Source organism: Vanacampus margaritifer, chromosome 19, assembly GCF_051991255.1.
Source record: "Vanacampus margaritifer isolate UIUO_Vmar chromosome 19, RoL_Vmar_1.0, whole genome shotgun sequence".
Classification (NCBI taxonomy): domain Eukaryota; kingdom Metazoa; phylum Chordata; class Actinopteri; order Syngnathiformes; family Syngnathidae; genus Vanacampus; species Vanacampus margaritifer.
In genome coordinates this window covers 3712287-3732414 of record NC_135450.1, presented here as the reverse complement: position 1 = coordinate 3732414, position 20128 = coordinate 3712287, and the positions used below count along the sequence as shown (strand labels likewise).

The following is a 20128-nucleotide window of genomic DNA, read 5'->3' as shown; positions in this document are numbered from 1 at the left end:
CAGGATTAATAGTGCAGGCATTTTCATTGAATGAATATAATTTAGTCAAGAGGATAAATTATGACCCATGTTTATACCGCTGTCTTTAGTTGCAAGCAGCTAAATGTTGAGCAATTGTCTCAATCTTAACGACTGTCTGACTCAGTAAAATAGAAAACGTCTACTGTAACTGAAGGACTGTATCACACAAGACCCGTTTTAGGGGCAATGCCATAGATTAAGCATATTAACTATCCCTCTTGTTAAATGCTTCATCTCATCTTTCGAATAAATGTGGTGACTAGATTTATAATAATCTTTAGTACATTATATGCACAAACTTAAGGTTCTAAATGCTTTTCTAGTTTGCTCCAGCATCTGGCACATATCCCGTTGATTGCAAAAAAAAAAAAAATGCAAAACTGCTTGATGATGAAGACCACCTATCTTTGGTAAATGAACTTTAGCACATTAGCCCATCAATGGCGGGAGCTACTTCTGCCGCGAGCGCTCGACACTTGTCTCAAGCTTCTACTTCGAGTGTAACATCACTAAGTAACAGCGAAGTAAAGCTAGTAAATATTTATGACCACCCGCCAAAAGGAACTTTAACCCGCATCCGGCAGGTGTCAATTTTAGAGCCGCTGTATATATGCACATGTATGTGTGCGTCTACTGTATATATGGATATCATTGCTGTCCTGTGAAAAACACGTTTCCATTTTTAGGTCGCGGGCTGCTCTCCGGTAGCGATCCTTCTTGGCGGCACGGCTTGTATCACGGTGCGCTTTATAGTCTGGAAAATATGGTGGAAGTGTTTTTCACAGGACAGCGACAATATGTATATGTATGTCTGTATGTATGTAATAATTGTTTTTGTTTAAAAAATTAGGTTGCTGATGTATCCAGTTCAAGTGAGGATTCATCAGCAGAGGAATATGTTCCAGATTCTCACAGTACTTCGGACACTTCCTACATTGAACCTGTTTCAGAAATTCTGAAATCCGAAGGTATTCCAGTAATGAGCTATTAGAAAACTGCTCATCTTTAAGATGAGAGGTAGTCATGTTTTAAAGAATAAAATGTTCAATGTTCACTGACTCTTTTGCATCTGGTTTCATGTCTAACTTATCCATTACAAAGATGTGCTTGACCTAGATAACCTGTTCACATAAGAAGCATTGTTTTATTAACATACCAGTTTCAGTCTGTCCTAAAGTTGTAACATGGTGCTCAAGGATCAGGTATGACTTTGCATTTCACAGTATTGTTATGCACAACAATGCGACCTTATATCAGGTAAGTCATTACACATCAATGTCATTTCAGTTTGTGTAACGCCAGAATGCCAGAACTTTCAAGTCACTTCAGTGACATGGTTGCTGTGTGTTGTGTAAACTTTGTCCTTGTAATGTGAGTTGGTCCTCATAATTACCATTTTTGCCATGGGCGTGGCTTATTTAGCTCATTATCTATGTCCTCATAATTACTGTTTTTTCAGGTTTTTCTTTTTTTTGTGCGTTGAGTTTTTTCAAGTTTTGAAGTGAAATTTCCCTGGACGACCCCAAAAAAAAATTTGGGGTGCAAGTCCCATCTCTCTGGCATTAGCGGAAAGGGGTGTCCCCGTAATACACAATTAAACAGGTTTGGAAAAAATGTCCTCATAATACACAGAGGCAAACCTGTGTGTGCGCGCGTGTGTGTGCGTGTGTGTGTGCGTGTGTGTGTGTGTGTGTGTGTGTGTGTGTGTGTGTGTGAGTGTGTGTGTGTGTGTGTAAGTGTGCGTCTGTTGACAGTTTGCCTTGAGGATGCATTTCGAGGTAGAACTGAGGCCTACTCAGAGCTTTAACATGAGATTACTCTCGCTGCTGTTCTGAAACTCACACAGGTCTATCTATCTATCTATCTATCTATCTATCTATCTGTCTGTCTGTCTGTCTGTCTGTCTGTCTGTCTGTCTGTCTATCTATCTATCTATAATCTATGTTTCTATCCATCCATCCATCTATCTATCTGTCTAGCTATCTATTGGTCTGTCTATCGATCTATCTATCTATCTATCTATGTTTCTATCCATCCATCCATCTATCCATCTATCTATCCATCCATCCATCTATCCATCTATCTATCTATCTATCTATCTATCTATCTATCTATCTATCTATCTATGTTTCTATCCATCCATCCATCTATCCATCTATCTATCTATATATCCATCCATCTATCCATCTATCTATCTATCTATCTATCTATCTATCTATCTATCTATCTATCTATCTATCTATCTATCTATCTATCTATCTATCTATCTATCATCTACCTGCCTATCTATCTATCTATCTATCTATCTATCTATCTATCTATCTATCTATCTATCTATCTATCTATCTATCTATCTATCATCTACCTGCCTATCTATCTATCTATCTATCTATCTATCTATCTATCTATCTATCTATCTATCTATCTATCTATCTATCTATCTATCATCTACCTGCCTATCTATCTATCTATCTATCTATCTATCTATCTATCTATCTATCTATCTATCTATCTATCTATCTATCTATCTATCTATCTATCTATCTATCTCTCTTTTTGGCTGAAACAGGTTTTAAAAACCGTTAAAACCGATCAGGTCATTAGTTTAAAGTTCGGTCTGTCTGCGTTCCGTTTGGTCCTTTTACGCAACTCTTTTGTTCCTCCCCTTATGAGCTCTAATCCATGATGGCGCCATCCATGGTTACAGCAGCACCTCATGACATGTGCGTCATAACCGTCAGCGACGCTGCAGCCCATCATATTGCAGAGGGGCGGGTAGCGCCTTGGAGGCTTGTCGAGTTCTCCGGTTTCATGACGCTAGTAGTAGGCTACGGCGCTACCAGCGCTAGCGTCCAGAGCTATCACTCATCGCTGCATGATTTGTGGTACATGAAACGGACGTCGGAATTACAACTGGCCAGAAATCGCTATGTTCATGACTGAGATGTTTTGTTTCAAATGGCAATTTGGTTTAACCCGAGGATAATCGATGATAGCATAGCACACAGCTAGCCGACGCTCCTAGGCCTCCAGCCGCATACGAGCGCATACACAAATATTTACTTTGAAGAGATGTACTAAGACGTTTGAGAAATATAAATCAACTTCCACTTATGACTTTTGATTTGTGTCATATTTGATATATCCAATCACAATGCTTTAAAATTCATACATTTATAACTGTCAAAACTATAATAATAAACAGACATATTAAACATATTAGTATTTCCAAAAATCTGAAAGAAAATTTCCCACTATTAATACGTATAATTGTCTCTTCTTTCTCATTTGGGGCGATCTGGCCAATCAATAAAAAACAATCAATCAATCTTGCAAGGTTGCTGTGAAAAGCCATCAGCTGGGTGACACTGCCCTCTAATGGATTATCCATTTAATGCATGTCTCAGATCATATACATCAGGGTTTTCATGGAAAAAAATATTATGCTCATGAAATATAGGGCTCAAAATGTCTTGTATTTAACAGGATGTTAATGCACAATATACCAAATATACAGTTATAGTAATTTATTTTCATTTGTAACTACAGTTACAAATCCTTGCATTTGGGGCAAGAATGCAATGAAAGTCAAAATCTTCATAATGTAGCCTACACTTTGATTTGATTTACATAGTAGCAACATTCTTTGATTATATTTTTCGAAAATAATAATAATAATAATAAATAGAGCTTATAAACACTTACTTTCCATGACCAGCAAAAGAGACGTTTTCTCCCATATGTAAAGTTTTGCCAATGCATGAGGTGACTGAACAGCCCCCAAGAGACGATTTTCCTATTCATGCATTAAATGCCGAGAGTTCACAGAATATATTTTCTTTCTGTTTAGTGGATGCCCGAGGCTATGAAACAGGAGGTTTTGTAGCATGGTGAATGTTTCCCCTCTTTTATCCAGAACTCTTTTTCCCTCTTTTGAACTATTCAACTCACTCCAACTGGCACAGTCACAGCCTAGTGATCTTGGATAAAAGCGTTGGATAACGTTTTTTTTTTTTTATGTTAGCAAACCAACAGTTACATTTAAAATAGTGCTGTCAAAGTTAAAGCATTAACTGATAATCACAAAAAATGATCGCATTAATCATGAATTGATGCAGATTAATCGCACTATTAATTTTGATCATAGATTATCCTTTAGCGTGATGATGGATGGCTACGTTTAAGGTAGCACAGGTTGTGTTTGAGCAATAAATATAGTTACATGCATTAAAGTAAAGCATTTAATAAATGTTTGCGTATCACATTTAGAATATTTGTTCATGTCAAAATATTGGGGTAATTTTCGTTCCCATTTTAAATTATGCAAGTAATTAACTGTTTAGCAAAAGAGGATGATGAGCATGCAGTGGATCAAAAAATGTTGAAGATGTCCTCATAACATTAAATGTCAAAAGAATTAACACATAACCGGTGTCTTTAAATTTGGCGGGAAAATGTTTTTGATTAATCGTGATCTCTTGGATTAAATTTTTTATTTTTTGTTAAGCAGCAGGGGTGTAAATGACAACATCACCAGGAGAAGTGTTGCGCTCTTTTGGTGCAAATGTGAATGTTATTCATTAGCTGTTCAGTCTTGTGGCTTGGAGCAATGAGCCAGCACGTTGTCATAGCAACCGAGCAAGTGTACTCATTAAAACTCGTATTTTTGGTTTGCATGCTTTTCCTCACTTTCCTTCTCTAGTTTAATGCACTCTCTAGCTCCTAGATGATCAAACAAGCGACTTTCAGATGGACGACGGGTTGTCCTGATTAAATGTTCGCTATGTTTTTAACTTTTTGTCAGTGCTCTAATAACTTAAGCTTTGCTCCAGCCCTTCATCTAATTTTTATAAAGCTTTCTATCACATATCTCAAACTTTCCTTGCTTCGGATTGTGGCTGGCTAATGCACCTCTTTTAAGGAGAAAGAAATGAAAGAAAATGTTGTAAAACTGATAACTGCCAGCTTATGAACAATGGTGGCTGAAGAGATTCACGAGAACTACCAACAGCTCGAGAATCCAATATATCTAATATGTATTGATTCAAGTCACCAAGATCAAAAAGCCGGACAAGCGCAACCAAGGGGAAAGACATGACCACTTCAACGCTAATGTTACGAAAACCCGCTAGCTGTTCAGATGCTGCTGACCATCACAATCAATCAATCCACACAGTCATGGCGCTTTTGACTGCAGTGTGCTGGAAGGTTGAAGTCTGCAGGGATGCTTTATGTCTGAACAAAAGCCCCATGGGTGCTTTGTTGTAAGGATGAAATAACTAATTAAGGAAAGTGGGTTATTTAAAGGATACATAAAATGATTTACTCTGACCTTGAAGTGAAGTAGATGGTTAATATAAATAAACTCAGTCTGAGTAAAAGCCGAACCAAAGAAATACTTTCTTGTTTACAATTTAGCCACAAGATCGCGCTAACCTTCACAGCTTTACCATAAGTCCCAAAACCTCAAGAGTGTGCAGTATATACTGTGCGACTGGGCTGTCTCAGATGAAATGTATCTCAGTCATGTACCTCAAAATCGGTGTAAGTACATATCAGTGAGACAAGAGCAAAGATGAAAGATGTCATCGGCGACTTGAGCAAGAATGACTGTCCCCAGATCCACAATTGAATTCCTTTCTTATGATGCCAGTATTTTGACCATTAGCCTACTGAGGCATTGAATGCCTTCTTCTCTACTTTGAACCCTCAGTTAAAACTTGCGGCTGTCAACAAATTGTCTTCAACTGCAAAAGGCACTGAAAAGTGCTCCTAATGGCTTGCAAACTTGAGATATATTTTTTTAATTTAACATTTTCAGTTAAAAAATTATTATATAAATAAATATATATATTTGGGCAAGATAAAATGAATGCTATGTGGTTTTCATTTTTTTTTAATGGACCTCTTAAATCAGTGATGTTCTATTCTGAGGCATAATGTTGTGACCATGTCCTCACAAAAGCCGGTTTGCAGGTTTTTTTTCTTTGTTTTTAGTCATGATTAGGGGTGTCAGATGATAAAAATTTCTAATCGTAATTAATCACATAACTTCAATTGTTAACTCACGATTAATTGCAAATTTGATATCTGTTCTAAATGTACAATAAAATATACATTTTCCCCCCTAAGTTTTCATACTCTTGTTAACATAAAAATGGGGAAAAAAGAAACTAATAATAATAATCATATGGCTGCATCTTTTAGTCATTGATACAGTAATTTCTAGGGATGTAACGATAACGGTAATATTGTGATATTGCGATATTAAAACTGCCACAATATATCGTCGCCGTCATGTCACGATATTAAAAGCAGAACATCTGTTAAAAAAAAACTCGGGTTGATTTGCATTTGTGCAGTTCTATCACCCGGCAGCTTAATTTTCATAAGGGTTGTTTTGGCCCTTCTATATTTAAAATCCATGCTAATTGTCAGATGAAGGGGAGCGTAATGTGCTTGTCAATATGTGTAGGAACTCAATGTGTGCTTGCACTAGCAAGTGCCTCAATATACAGTATATATATATATATATATATATATATGTCATGATTTGGGTCAGCTGGTGGGCTCCACTCACCATACACACCTGCTGCCCATCATGCAATCAGACCTCAATAAAAGCCTGATGGACACAGCAAGGAGTGTCGGGTGATTACCCCGAGACGCCGCTCTCTTGACCTGACTGTACTCGTCTTACAAGTTTTCTCCTGCTGCCCATGACTTACCTTTTTGCCGCCACTGTGCGTGCTTTTGAGTTTTGTTTGTGATCCGCCTGTGCGCGTGAGTTTGTGTTTGTTTTCGTCCGCCTGTGTGCGTGATTTTGAGTTTGTTTGCTATCCGCCTGTGTGCGTGAGTTTGTGTTTATTTTTGTCCGCCTGTGTGCGTGATTTTGTGTTTGCGTTTATCGCCACATTAAATCAAAGTTATCCGCATCCCTGCCGTGGCTCGCCTTCCTCACTGCATCTGGGTCCGCCCTTCTCAAGCCGTGACAATATATATATAATATTTTTCATTGCTGTAATGTACTAAAGCACAATATTGTTTGTGTTTTTTTAGTATGAATTATATTTTTTTACAATATTGTGACCTTTTTTTGTATCACCAACCTCCCCACAATATTGTGATAATTATTGTATTGTGACCTTAATATTGTGATAATATCGTATTGTGATGTTTGAATATCGTTAAATCCCTAGTAATTTCAAAATAATTCATAAAATTTAGTTAAAATTAAAAAGATGTACTGTACTGTAAAAAAACGAGATGATTTGTGTTGAGGTAATTTTTCTAATTGATTTGTAATTAATTGTAATTAATTTGTAAGATGGTGACAGCTCAGTGCATTTTTCTTTTCATATTAAGAGCTATCTAATCTTTAACTTGAAGTAACTTAAAGTAAAATAAATATTTTTAGAATTGTAAAATACAACTTGACCCAAGTCTCCACAAATATATTCATTATTATAAAATGTATTCCTGCTAAATTTTGGCATGGACGTGTCTGCTGCGTTGCGACTGGAATTCCCTCAGTACCGGCTTTCCAAGTAAGTTGCGGCCAACAATCGCTCGTTAAAAAAATTTGTGGAGTTAAAGGAACTTTACATGAACTCAAAATTAACACACTCATTTTGACACCCCTAGTTATGATATTTGAAATTTGCGATTGGCTGGCAATCAGTCCAGGCTGTACCCTGTCTCTCACCCAAGTTAGCTGGGAAAGAAGAGAGAAAAATAAAATATTATGATGGAGAAATAAGATTAACAAAAACATTTGGACATACAAAATATTAGGGGTGTGAATTGCCTAGTACCTGGCGATTCGATTCGTATCACGATTCATAGGTCACGATTCGATTCAATAACGATTAATCCCAATACGAATCTATAAATTGATTATTGCGATTTTTTTTTTACTCAAATTTAGAAAATACTAATCAGTAAACTTGTACTTGTACACTGTAAGATTTGTATGAAAATGTATTTATTTATCTGAAAATTCAAGCTTATAACTGAGCCACTGCATTTAACAAACAGGTTGCAGTCTTTTTCATGTTTGAACAGCACTGAAATAAAATATTAAGACTTAAAGTTCCATTAATATAACATTCTTCCATGCTTAATGTGTGAACCCAACCCTAATTAAGACGTTTTGTTTAATAGTCCCATAAAAAAATTAATGTTTAAAAATCGATGCGGCCACATATTGAATCGATACGAGAATTGTGCACTATAATATCGTGATATATTGCCGAATCGATTTTTTAACACCCCTAAGATATATATATATATATATATATATATATATATATATATATATATATATATATATTCTTTTAACAATTACCATCAAAAATACATTTACAAAAGTCCCCTTTAAACAGGCATTATTGCGCGCTGTAATATCGCGATATATTGCCAAATCTATTTTTTTCTAACACCCTTACTAAATATGCATACTACATTTCCATTAAGTGCAACAAAAATTATCCAGTGTTGCTGATAAAAGCTGTGCTGTATGTGTGAGTGAGATCCCTCACGTGGGAACATTGTAAATTAGGCACTCCGAATAATGAGCTTATGTGCAAACCACAGCACTACGTTGGTCCCACGCAGTGTAGCAGGCAGGAAGTCCTCAGATGTGGAGAACACTGTAGAGGAATGGTGTCAGGAGCAGAGAAAGGGAAGATAAAGCACTAGGCAGCAAAGAGGATAATAATAGGAGAGGAGAACTGGGGGAAGGGAACCCCATCTTTAACAGGAAGATAGCAGCCACTAGGGGATCTGTAAGAAATTAATATTAATCGTGCCATGACTCACGCTGTAAACAGCATACATTTACAGGATTGCCGCCATTGTATTAATCTGTAATGTCATTATAAATTTATTCTACACCGCAGAGGAGTTTATGAAATCCAGCAGATTGGATAATTATAGAAAAAGTGCTTGGTATATGCATAATGTCTGGCAATAAGGCCCAAGATTGCTTTCACTGATCTAACATACTGTATGTATATGAAGTACAACAGCTGAAATGTACAATAGTATATTATTTATATACGTAGGTCACACTGTGTTGAGAACACCCATATTGATTAGAGCTGTCACTCCAGGTGCAGAATTAGGACCGAAATGCAGACAAGACACGGAAGTTGGGAAACAGAGAATCTTTATGTACAACAATTCCAAGTATCAACAGAGAGTGAGGCGAAGAAAAAACTTGATGGAGAAAGGTCTAGCTAAGAACCTTGAGCGGGCTGGATGCATAGAAACCTCGATTATATGGAAGACAGCTTGCATGGAAGAGCAGGTTTAGGAAACCTCAACGTGCTGGGAGAAAAACTTGACATACTGACAAAAGTGTCATTCAGTGACTCTCACTAGGGCTATGCACAAATCTATATGACAGTATAAAGGCCTATATGACAAAACAAGGGTCACAAATATAGAACCTAAATACAGAACTAAGAGTGACAATTACAGAACCATAGCAACTGCATGGCAACTGACAACATCATCAAGAGCTGTGCACGTATCGGTGGTGACTCGGCTTGAGAATGAATCAAAAGCATACTGACAAGTACACTAGTGTCACAGAAAACACATGTGAAGGTATGCACATTCGTGGGGAGTGCATGTTATTTGAGGCGCGCTGTCCGAGAGCGGCACATGTAAGTGTCTGCGTGTGGACGGGATTGTTTGGTTGGCTAATGAGCATTATATTAAGGGAGTTTGCAAACTTAGATGCTAGACCTGGGAAATGAACCCTTTAGTGCTGCCCCTATGAATTTTTTTCAAACGATTATCCTAATTCCATCCAATAATTGAGTACAATTTTTATTTATTTATTCTTGTTAATCCACTAGGTTGGACGTAAGTTAAATTGAGTAGATATAAGTACTCATAATTTAATATCTTCTATACATATGTATTATTAAACACCAACAAAATTAGCCTATGCTTAATGGCTAGCAACCGCGATTAGCAATAAGCACACTAGCGGTTACGATTTCAGGTAAACAAACACTAACTACCATTGAGTTCACACATGCATCATATTAGCCTATGCTAAACGGTTATCAATCACAATTAGCATTAGTGCGCTAGCAATTACTACTCAAGATAAACAAACACTAACTACCATTTAGTTCACGCATAGATTGTTATATTTACATTACACATGTAATAGTGTCTTAAAAGTCACTTACAGATGATGCTTCAACATTATTCCATGAGTAAACAAGGGTAGAGCTAAGTGTTAGCTACATGAGGTCAATCACTTCTTCAATGTGGTGTTTTCTAAAAACCCACCGAGTACTAAGACAGTGAGCGTTTTTAAGCAGACAAATAACACCCCCCATTCAGTCACTAGATGGTGCACTAATGGAAGAAATAAAGATCAGATCACAGCCGCCATTCCAATACTGCGTCCATCTGCAAAAAAAAAAAAAAGAGTCAGGGCCAGACCCACTAAAGGTTTGCGTAGTAAATTAGGTAATTTGCAAACATTTGGCGAAGAAATTGCCCACCTCTATTCAAATGAGTCTCATTGATAAACAACGTCTAATTCGCTAACACCAGCGCTTATAGCCACACGGAGTTTGAGTGACGCAAACAACGTTTATGGAGGGCTGATGTAAATTGGGCACTTCTTTGATCCTGTGGATTATAGCAGTAGTGGTTGTGGCACGTAGAAGGTAGTGCCCGTCCCCCTCACGCTGATCACGCATGGTGCATAGGGTGAGAGAGAGGAGCGGCGGGGTGGTGGTGGATTCTGCTGTGTTGGTTTACAACAGATGACGTTACTCGGGCTGCTCGGCGATCGCAAGAAAGGTTAGGGGGGGCTTTTTTGCGATCATTTTCACATGAAAGATGCATGCTGTATGCCCACGTCAACCTCTGAGAAAAAAAAAATATATATCTTAGTGGATTTGGCCCTCAGTGTATAAAACTTGGACGGCCCAAACATGGTTCGACCTATTTTTAAAGTTGACTTATACGACTTTTTTCCCCAGCCCTAGAACCCTTCCGTAGTTTGCGTAGCTGGGCTTCTGTAGCAACTACCATTTAACGCGGAGGCATTTGACTTTGGATACAAGATAGATAACCATGGTGGATTAAAAAAAGGAGGAGACTTTGCAGTTACATTCTGAGAAGCTGACAGAGGGTTTGACGAATCACGATGAGTGGTCCCTGGATCGCTTGGTAGTTTCAGACAGCAAGTCCAAACAAGACCAGGCCATCTCGCTAAAAAGAGCCGTGTTATCCGCTCCACTGGGAGTGGCGACGCAGTTCAAGGTATAGTAAAAGCTTGTAGTAAAAAAATGGTCTCCTAGATGTGATGGAGTCATAACGTTTTTGGCAATACAAGCCTGATAATCTAAATTAATACACCCATCTTTCACAGAAAACCAAGAGAGGTGCTTTATTTTTAGCTACTCAAATCAGCGAGTAATAACCACATTAGCCGTTTATGTGATTACGAGAGAGCAAGCCGTCAAAATGACGGTTCTGGGAGATCCAGTTGTTTTAGAATTCTAGTAGTGCTAGTGTTACAACTTTACCTAAACGAAAAAAACAACCTGGTTTCTGCTGTTGGCCAGTTTGTTTAAACTTTAAAGGTCTCATATTATTAAAATTTTCCACATACTAAAATAGTTCTGAAATGTGTAAAAGACAAGCATTTTTCTAAATTGACTTTGGATCTAATAGTATTGCTGTCCCTAAGTCAGCCAAAAAACACTCTGTTCAAGACCGCCTGTTTTAGGGGCGTGTCACTTTTATGTAAATAGCTGCACCAGGCCACGCCTAGGCCATACCCTTCTCTCCCGAAAGGGGCTGTGATTTTGGCTACGGTAGCCATGTGGTAATGTTGTGAATGGAAACAACTCGGCCATGGCGAGCAGAAGCCATATAGACATGTCTTTTCCACAAGTGAGAACTATTTTGATATGTGGAAAAGTGGCATAATGTTTTACCGTAAGAAGAAGTAGCATTAAATTACTACAGAGACTATGTTGTAGTGTTAGTTTGCAATTGTTCAAGCAGTGGCTATTTTGCCGTAACCGGCAAGTCTCCTGTGAGCATTATTTTGCCGTGAATATCTCTGATTTGACGTAAATGCTTGTAGACATTTACAAGCGGTTATGAATAACACAAATGTGCACAGTTAGTCTCGTCGAGACCACTTAGCAACCGGTTAACATCACAAAGTCACGTCAACTAGGTGGCGAGTTGCCAGTCACGGCAAAATAAGCGCCGTGGATTGTATCTTAGCAAAACAATATGCGGCCACTTCATTATTTTTCAACCACCGTCTGCTTTATCATATCTGACCTCTTGTAACCAAACAACCTCCACACGACAAATCTAGCTCCCACTTGCACTAAAATACACCGGTAATATGGTAGAAGGTATGATATGGTATAGCTCTAATTGAAAAAATAGGAAGGAAGGCAAAATCAAAATAAAATGTTGAACTTACATTTTTCACATTTGCAGTCGTGTCAAACACCGTTGGAACCGATCCAGCTCTGAACAGGCTTTTCATTAACAAAACAGTTCTTCGAGAAATGCTGTCGGTACACGTCCTTCAAAAATAGATAATTCCCGTGTGGTCACCCGTGCATCCACCATATTTTGGGGTTTTCCTAGCAGTTGGCACGGTGCGCGGCACTGTGCGCTTGTAAATTTCAGCAAAGTGTTCCTTTTCATAACTAATATGATTGTTTCGTGTTGGGGACATGGTTGTACTAAGAATGCTGACGAACTTGTAAATTGGAATTCTATTCCATTCCAAAGATCCGAGCACATGAAGGGGATTTCACTAAAACAGTGATCCCGGCGCAGACTGTGTTTAGCCAGTGTCAACAGAAAGGATGAACCAACGAAATACTCCAAGATCTGCTCAGATCACTTCATCACAGGTTAATTAATATTCCTTTTAACGTTTCTTCTTCTACTAAGCATGTTTACATTGTGCACATCGTCTGACCTTTCCAGTCTAGCACCTTTATGCTAAATCCCTCAGTACCCCCGCGCCCCTTTACAATAAATGGCTTCACTCAAACACTTGGCACGTGTGATAAAAGGACATTCCTGTTATCATACATATCCTCTGTAAAAATAGCACGCACACACGCAAAATTGATTTATATGCCTTTAGACGTTCAAAGGTATATACCTCGCACTTTTCGCAATTATAAGGTAGTTCACGGTGTCCATGTACGCGACCGGTGGCTGGCGTTTATCACCGTTCACCAGATTTTCCTTCTTCAATGTATAGGGATATTGGCGATCAGTCCAATTTTTGTAACGTACCGCTGGTGTTACTTTGCCTATAAGCTTTTCCGGTACAACTTGGACTTTTGCATGCGCATTTCCATTTTATAAGCGTCATTTTATACTTTTCTCTAGGCTTTGAACTACGACGTTCCCAAAAATATGGTGTAAGGAAGCTGAAAACGCCAACCAGCTGACTTTGTGGGAACTATCTATAAAATTAATCCGTTGTCTTCTCAAAGACTCGGACGACAGTGCAACTTTGTCTTCCTGATCGTAGCGTATGCGAGCAGGGGGGTGGGTGGGGGTGGGCCGGTGGTTGGGGGTAAAAGAGCAGCTTCTCGAATTTCAGTGGGCGTGACAAACCTTTACCAGAGGCGGTGCCACTAACCCGAGGGGGCAGGGTCAGGTGCCCTTCCGTGTCTTATTGACGTCACTAAGTTGTATCTGCCCGTTTAAAGCACACATTTTAGAAAGAAGGAAAAAGCTAAAGAAGTCACGGACGAACTTTTTTCATAGCTGGTTGAATTTGTAGACAGGCCGGGGATGCATATTACTGATAGAAAACCCCAATAAAGTGCATTTTTACACTATGAGACCTTTAAAGGAAACCCTTTCCGTGGGTTGTCACGGCTGAGTTAAGACGTGTACATATGTACACACCGAAATGTTTAAAAATAATAATAATTAAATTTTAAAAAAAAAAGTGAATCAGAGGCTTAGGTAAAGCGTTTTGGACAACATATAAAGTGCTGTATAAGTGCAATCCATTAACCATTGTGAACAAAGTGGATTTTAAACATTTTGGACTATGATGTGTTTTTCAGCAAAAGGGATGTCAAGGTGAAGCCCTTGCAAAAATCTCAGCCAATCAGGTTTGGGAGTTTAGTAATGAGTCATAGTTGTGGGTTGGAATTGAAGAGGGCCCCCTGAGATTTCCACGATGCTTTCTGATGTTTCTCTACAAACACCAAAGACTATAAAATGGGACCCATTTGCCTCCCTGCTTGACACTCAGCATTAAGGGTTGGAATTGGGGGGTTAGATCACCAGATGATTCCCGAGTGCGGCTCCTGCTGCTGCTCACCGCTCCCTCAGGAGACGGGTCAAATGCGGAGAAAGAATTTCGCCCCACTTAGGTTGGTGTGACAATCAGTGGTACTTTAATTTAACTTAATTCTTGACCCTGCCTCTGTCGTTTTCGCTGTGTCCATCATGCATCACATCCATCTCTACATCTCATAGTCTGCTACTCACCCTCTCTTTAGCTTTTAACTTTTAACTAGGTACACACACACACACGCACACTCATTATGTATCTACATTGGCCATAGAAACAGAGCAGCTGGGCTTGCTGTTGCTTTAATCAGTGTGAAGTAGATTGTCTGAGATGGTGCCACTGAGGACCTGTCCTGCATACTTTGATAAAGTTTGCCAAAACACATACTGTAGAAGGATTGCGATACAGATGGTGGCTTTATTTGCTGTGAGAGAGTGAATGAGAGAAAGACATTCCAAATAAATGTATATTAACTGGCCTACAAATATACTACAAAGGATTTTGCACTGGGCTAGCCAAGTTTCGTGCTTGATTTGAATTCTCAACTGATTTTAAAACTCTGAGTTGAATAAAGAACCCAGTTTAGTTTGACTGATTTTCAGTACTTTTTCTTGCTGATGCATATGCATTTCCATTATATTTTATTTTATTATTTTTACTTTTAAGTTAACGTTTATTCACCTCACATCTCATTTTAGCCTTGTGAAGCCAAACGTATCATATTAAATACAATACATTTTGAACCCCCTGTATTTCATGAGTATAAAAATTTTTCCCCATTAAACCCCTCACATATATGATCTGACACATGCATTTTCAAATAATAATTTTCAAGAATTTTCTCTCATATATTTCATGGTTCAGGCTTTATATGATTAAAAAGGAAACATAAAAACAGCAATCTACTGTACATGTACCACTAATATTGCTAGCCACATTAATGTGATGACAAGCAACAACACATAAGATTATGCCGTAGTCTTCAGCTTTTGATCTACACTTTTTTGTACCCAAAAAAATATTTTTCCACTGAAAATTCTCTGCTAAAAATGATCCAAAAGTGCATTTTTGGTTTCGGTCTGAAAGGCTTTTGCCACCAAAAGAACATGGCCGAAACAGGATGTTGTGATGATGTCAAAACCTTTTAAAGGAACCCCGACTGTAATGACAAGTTTGCTCCATACGATTTATTTGGTTGTTACTAACATATCTATGAGATTAATTTTTCAAAAATCACCTCCAGTTTAATAGATTTTGTAGAAACTTTATTTGTATGTACGCCACCATTGTTGTTTACATCGCAAACACATTCTGCGAAATGACGTCGAATGGCCACTCGCTCTCTGCTGAGCAATGCGAAACGGGTATGAAAAAGTGAGGTAAGCCTCGTAGTGTTCCTAAAGAAACTATATATCATATTGCAGTAAGTAAAGAGTGTGTTTGGAGAGGCAGAAACATACAAAAAATGTTTACTTTGACAATACTTACAAAGAGCTCAATCGTCGGCATGAGTAAAAACTTTTTAACGTGGGCTTTAAAGCATTCACAGTGGGGTTTGACTTCACTTCTGTTGGAAGCTTATTCCATAACCATGTGTGTGCAGCACAACAGCTAAATACTTCTTCACCATATTTACTTTGAATTTTGTGCTCCACTAATTATCTGCTGACCTCATTAAATACAAAATATAACATAGACGGCAACATATGTGCGGTATACACGTCAAAATCCTTATACTATTTTTCGCCTAAGTCTACTCACCTTATTTTTTTATTAACAAATCTAAACATTTTGCTCAAATGCTAAAGAAGACTTGCATTTCTCCCTCTAGATTTCCCATCTGACAGTGATGTTGCATACGTTCCTCGTCTCACATCTCCACCCAAGTGTATGAAGGCGTTTAGAATGTAGCAAAGCCCAAAGCAGCTGTCCTGACAACTCATGCGCAGAGGGAATTTCATCAACTCAATTGCAAAAAGAAGACTTCAATTTCATGCCTATCACTGCTGCCCTCGGGTTGAAAGGCCATCAGCATCGTGCTGCTGAATACTGCAGTAAGTGCTGGAAGAGGACTGATGTTTCAGCTAAAAAAAAAAAAGTGTTTTTAGCGAAAACTCAGTTTCCAAAATACAAATTCTGCAAAACCTGCCATATATGCAGCTCATGCAATATTTAGGCAAACTTTTATCTCACTGAGCAGTGAAGGTTTGCGAGCATGTGCACATGTACAGTATGTAGCGACTGTTGTTTTTTTCGTACGGGTTTGCAGATGGTTGCAAAAACGTTCGCAAATAGATTTAACAGTCGCAAACAGTTTTTCTTGTAGCAAAGAAATTTTGAAGATGTAGTGTTCAATGATGTTATCAATTGTATTGGCGAATTAAAACATTACAGCCGATCACAAGATTAACAAAATATGGGAACTATTACCTGATCTGACATAGCCATAGTTTAATTGTACCTGCTGTTGCTTTAAATGGGTCATAAGACAACATACAGTATATTTCATTAATTCTTTTTTATGCTGTGTTACTCTAAAAAAGAGGTGTTGTAGTTGTGTTGTATGACGACATGTTCCTTTCTGACAGTCACTGCTCCCCTGATGGTAAACGACAAATATTGCCATTTATTTCTGAATTTGAAAAAAGTTTGGCAGAATCTAACATATACTGTTTTCCTACTGAGGTAATTAAGATGCAAACTGTATAGGAAGGATCCTCCTTGAACTACTGAGTAATTACCTCCATCGTTCTTCAATCAGGTAACTGAAGTAGGTCAGCAGTTCATTAAATGGGCCAATGGTGGAATGGCCACCAGGCAATTAAACATTAGTGACCATCGCCTGTTGGGTTGCAGAACAAATTGGACCTCAGAGAGATAATGGTTCTGTGGCAGTGATTCTCAAGTATGAGTGGGCAGCCTGATCCAACATACTGTACTTTGCGGTGAAACACTGACAGGAGCAAATTCATGAGTTAAAAAAGGCAGAACACACGAAGAAGACAACACAACTTTGCTATTAAGAACAGAAACAATACAGTACATTAAAAAATACACATGACAACACAAAAGATTCGGTGTATTTTAGTGTTGACAAGTAAATGAATCAATAAGCCACTTTTTCAAATGTTTAGTAAAAGCCTTATATGTTGTTAACTGTCTAATCTGATCTGGTAGTGAGTTCCATTCCCTGGCCCCGCTCACAGACCAGGCGGACTGACTGAAGGTGCTCTTACGCAGAGGGATAACAAAGTCTCCTCTCGCAAATCCTCTCGTCACACTCTCACTGTTATTTTTCTGAATGATAAACTTAGATAATGGAGCCGGGACTGCTTAAACAATAATTTGACTGGTCTCATTGTGCTAGTTGAGGCCTGAGACTAACTCATTACACAATAATTAAGGTGGCTAAAAATCATTGAGTGTAAAAAGAGTTTTGCCGCCTCAGCACACATTCCATTCCTGATTGAACGAAAATTTGCAAGATTTAACTTAATTTTTTAAACATTATTTTTCAACATGAGCTTTAAAGGAAAGGTTAGAGTCAATCAATAGTCCAAGATATTCATATCGATTAACAGTCTGTAGTTTTTTACCTGATACCCATATATCAGGATCATGGGAAGTTTTATTGGTTATACTAAAAAACACGCTGATTGTTTTGGAGACATTCAGCTGTACAGCACATGTGCAGCCATGTAATAACATTATCCATTGCTTTAGTGAGTTTGACTGCAACAATGTCTTTGGAACGACCGTAAGCAAATACAACTGTATCATCTGTATACATGATGCATTTGACATCTGGGGGCAGAACGGAAGGAAAGTCATTAACTCTTTGACTGCCATGGACGTTAAAAGACGTCAAGTAAAAACCTACGGAGGGCCGCCAATGACGTTAAAAGACGTCATCCAATTTTCTATTTTTTTTTTTTTGAAACGGGTGGAGGAAAGCCTTGGCCAGCTGCTGTGAAAGTTTCAAGCAGATCTAGTTAGCCTACTGACTATTTTTGGCCCCTAGATGGCAGCAATGACTCTCTTTTGACAAGATTGGGTAGGCGTCAGTAGAAGACGTGAGGCGGAGCTAGAGGGGACAATGGCTGGGGAAGGGAAGAAAACATGGCGACCAGTTGCAAGCAGCTCATGGTCGAGCAGTTTTTTTCAAAGACGAAAAGCATCGACCAACGCTAAAGAGCACATTGATGACGACGATGATCATCATCGATGATGATGATGGTGACTTTGAGGTTGGAAACATTGACGGGGCAGTAGAAGACGTGAGGCGGAGCTAGATGGCTGAAGAAGCGAACAATGTCGACCAACGGTTGCAAGCAGCTCACATTTGGGAATTTTTTTCAAAGACGAAAGGCAAAGACCAACGCTAAAGAGCACATTGATGACGACGATGATCATCATCGATGATGATGATGGTGACTCCGAGGTTGACGCTGAAGTTGCAAGCGTTGATGCAGCGGCTATGACGACGTCATAAAGGTTCACCGGCTAGCGATGCTAACACCGGAAAACGCGGAGCACAACCGAGCACGCTCAGGCGGACGTTCAATCGGACGACGAAGAGTGCCCTGAGTCCAATGCATATTCATCGGAGGAGTGGGTACAGTCTGCTACTTGCTATTCCCCGGAAAAAAAGGCCGTCAAGAAAGTGTAACGTCTGCACACGAAACGGACAATCGAAGTGAAATGTATCTGTTGTGCAAATCCTGCTGCGTCTCCTTGCACGCATGGGAGCGTTACAAAAAGAAAAACTGTATTTGAAACATCCACATAATTGTAAATAATACCACAGTTGCACACATTTGTAAATAGTTTGCGAAATTGTTTTGTCAAATTGTTACACTGTTGAATGGAAATAAACGTATTTTGCAACCAAAAAACACTTTTTCATTGTTGGTGATAGCGTTTTACAGAAGTAAAGCACTATTTAGGTGTTTGTGGCATCATTCATGGACAAAAAGAAGTGTACAATTCACTAGAGTGCATGAAATAACATCGTTTCACAAAAAGCTCTTTTTCTCCGCTTTTTGTTTCAAAACAGAGCATTTCGGTGAAACTAACCATTTTCTATTGTTTATTACTGAAGAACGGAATAAGGTAGAAACAAACTTTTCTGATGAAAGATGAGAGTTCAATCTTTCATTTGGTAGTATGTGTGTTTCCATAGTCCAAACACAACATTTTCTGTGGACCTTGAAAGATCAGTCAAAATGCTTAAATCGGCTGGCACTGGCGACATCCCGTTTGGCAGTCAAAGAGTTAATATAAAGACTAAATAAAAAGTGTCCTATAACTGATCCCTGAGGAACACCTGTTGATAATTTGAGAAGCTCAGATTTATAGTTGTTAATTGAAACACACTGAGAGCGATTGTTTAAGTAGGATTCAATCCATTTCAATCCATTGTTGTTTAAATGATGGACAATTTGTTCATTGACCCATTTTTCTGCTACTTTTGAAATAGTTGGAAGAATACTTATTGGTCTATATATATATATATATATATATATATATATATATATATATATATATATATTGTTTGGGCTTTGTTGCAACTTCACACAGTTCTTCATCTCACATCGTTCAGTGCTAGTAAAGCTTCAACATAACTGTCCATTAATAATTTGAAATAGGAATTTAGAGCTGAATGTGAACATTAATTTATTTCCCTTGGTTATAGTGTGTCATTTGTCAGTGGACATCTTTATAGGCAGTGAAGTAGTACATAATAGACCCATGATGACCACATCT

At 38.3% G+C, this 20128-nt stretch overlaps 2 protein-coding genes across 6 annotated transcripts in view; both read left to right on the top strand.

Annotated features, from left to right (window-relative positions):
• The window catches only part of LOC144039250 (N-lysine methyltransferase KMT5A-A-like), an 11249-nt gene extending 9587 nt beyond the window's left edge, over nt 1–1662 (top strand). For all 4 annotated transcript variants that reach the window (XM_077552404.1, XM_077552405.1, XM_077552402.1 and 1 more), the window contains one exon: nt 872–1662. The gene's annotated coding sequence lies outside the window, so the exon portion shown is untranslated. The remainder of the gene's footprint in view (nt 1–871) is intronic.
• cnih3 (cornichon family AMPA receptor auxiliary protein 3) overlaps nt 1–20128 on the top strand; it is a 95432-nt gene that overhangs the window by 43168 nt on the left and 32136 nt on the right. The gene's annotated exons all lie outside the window — the stretch shown is intronic.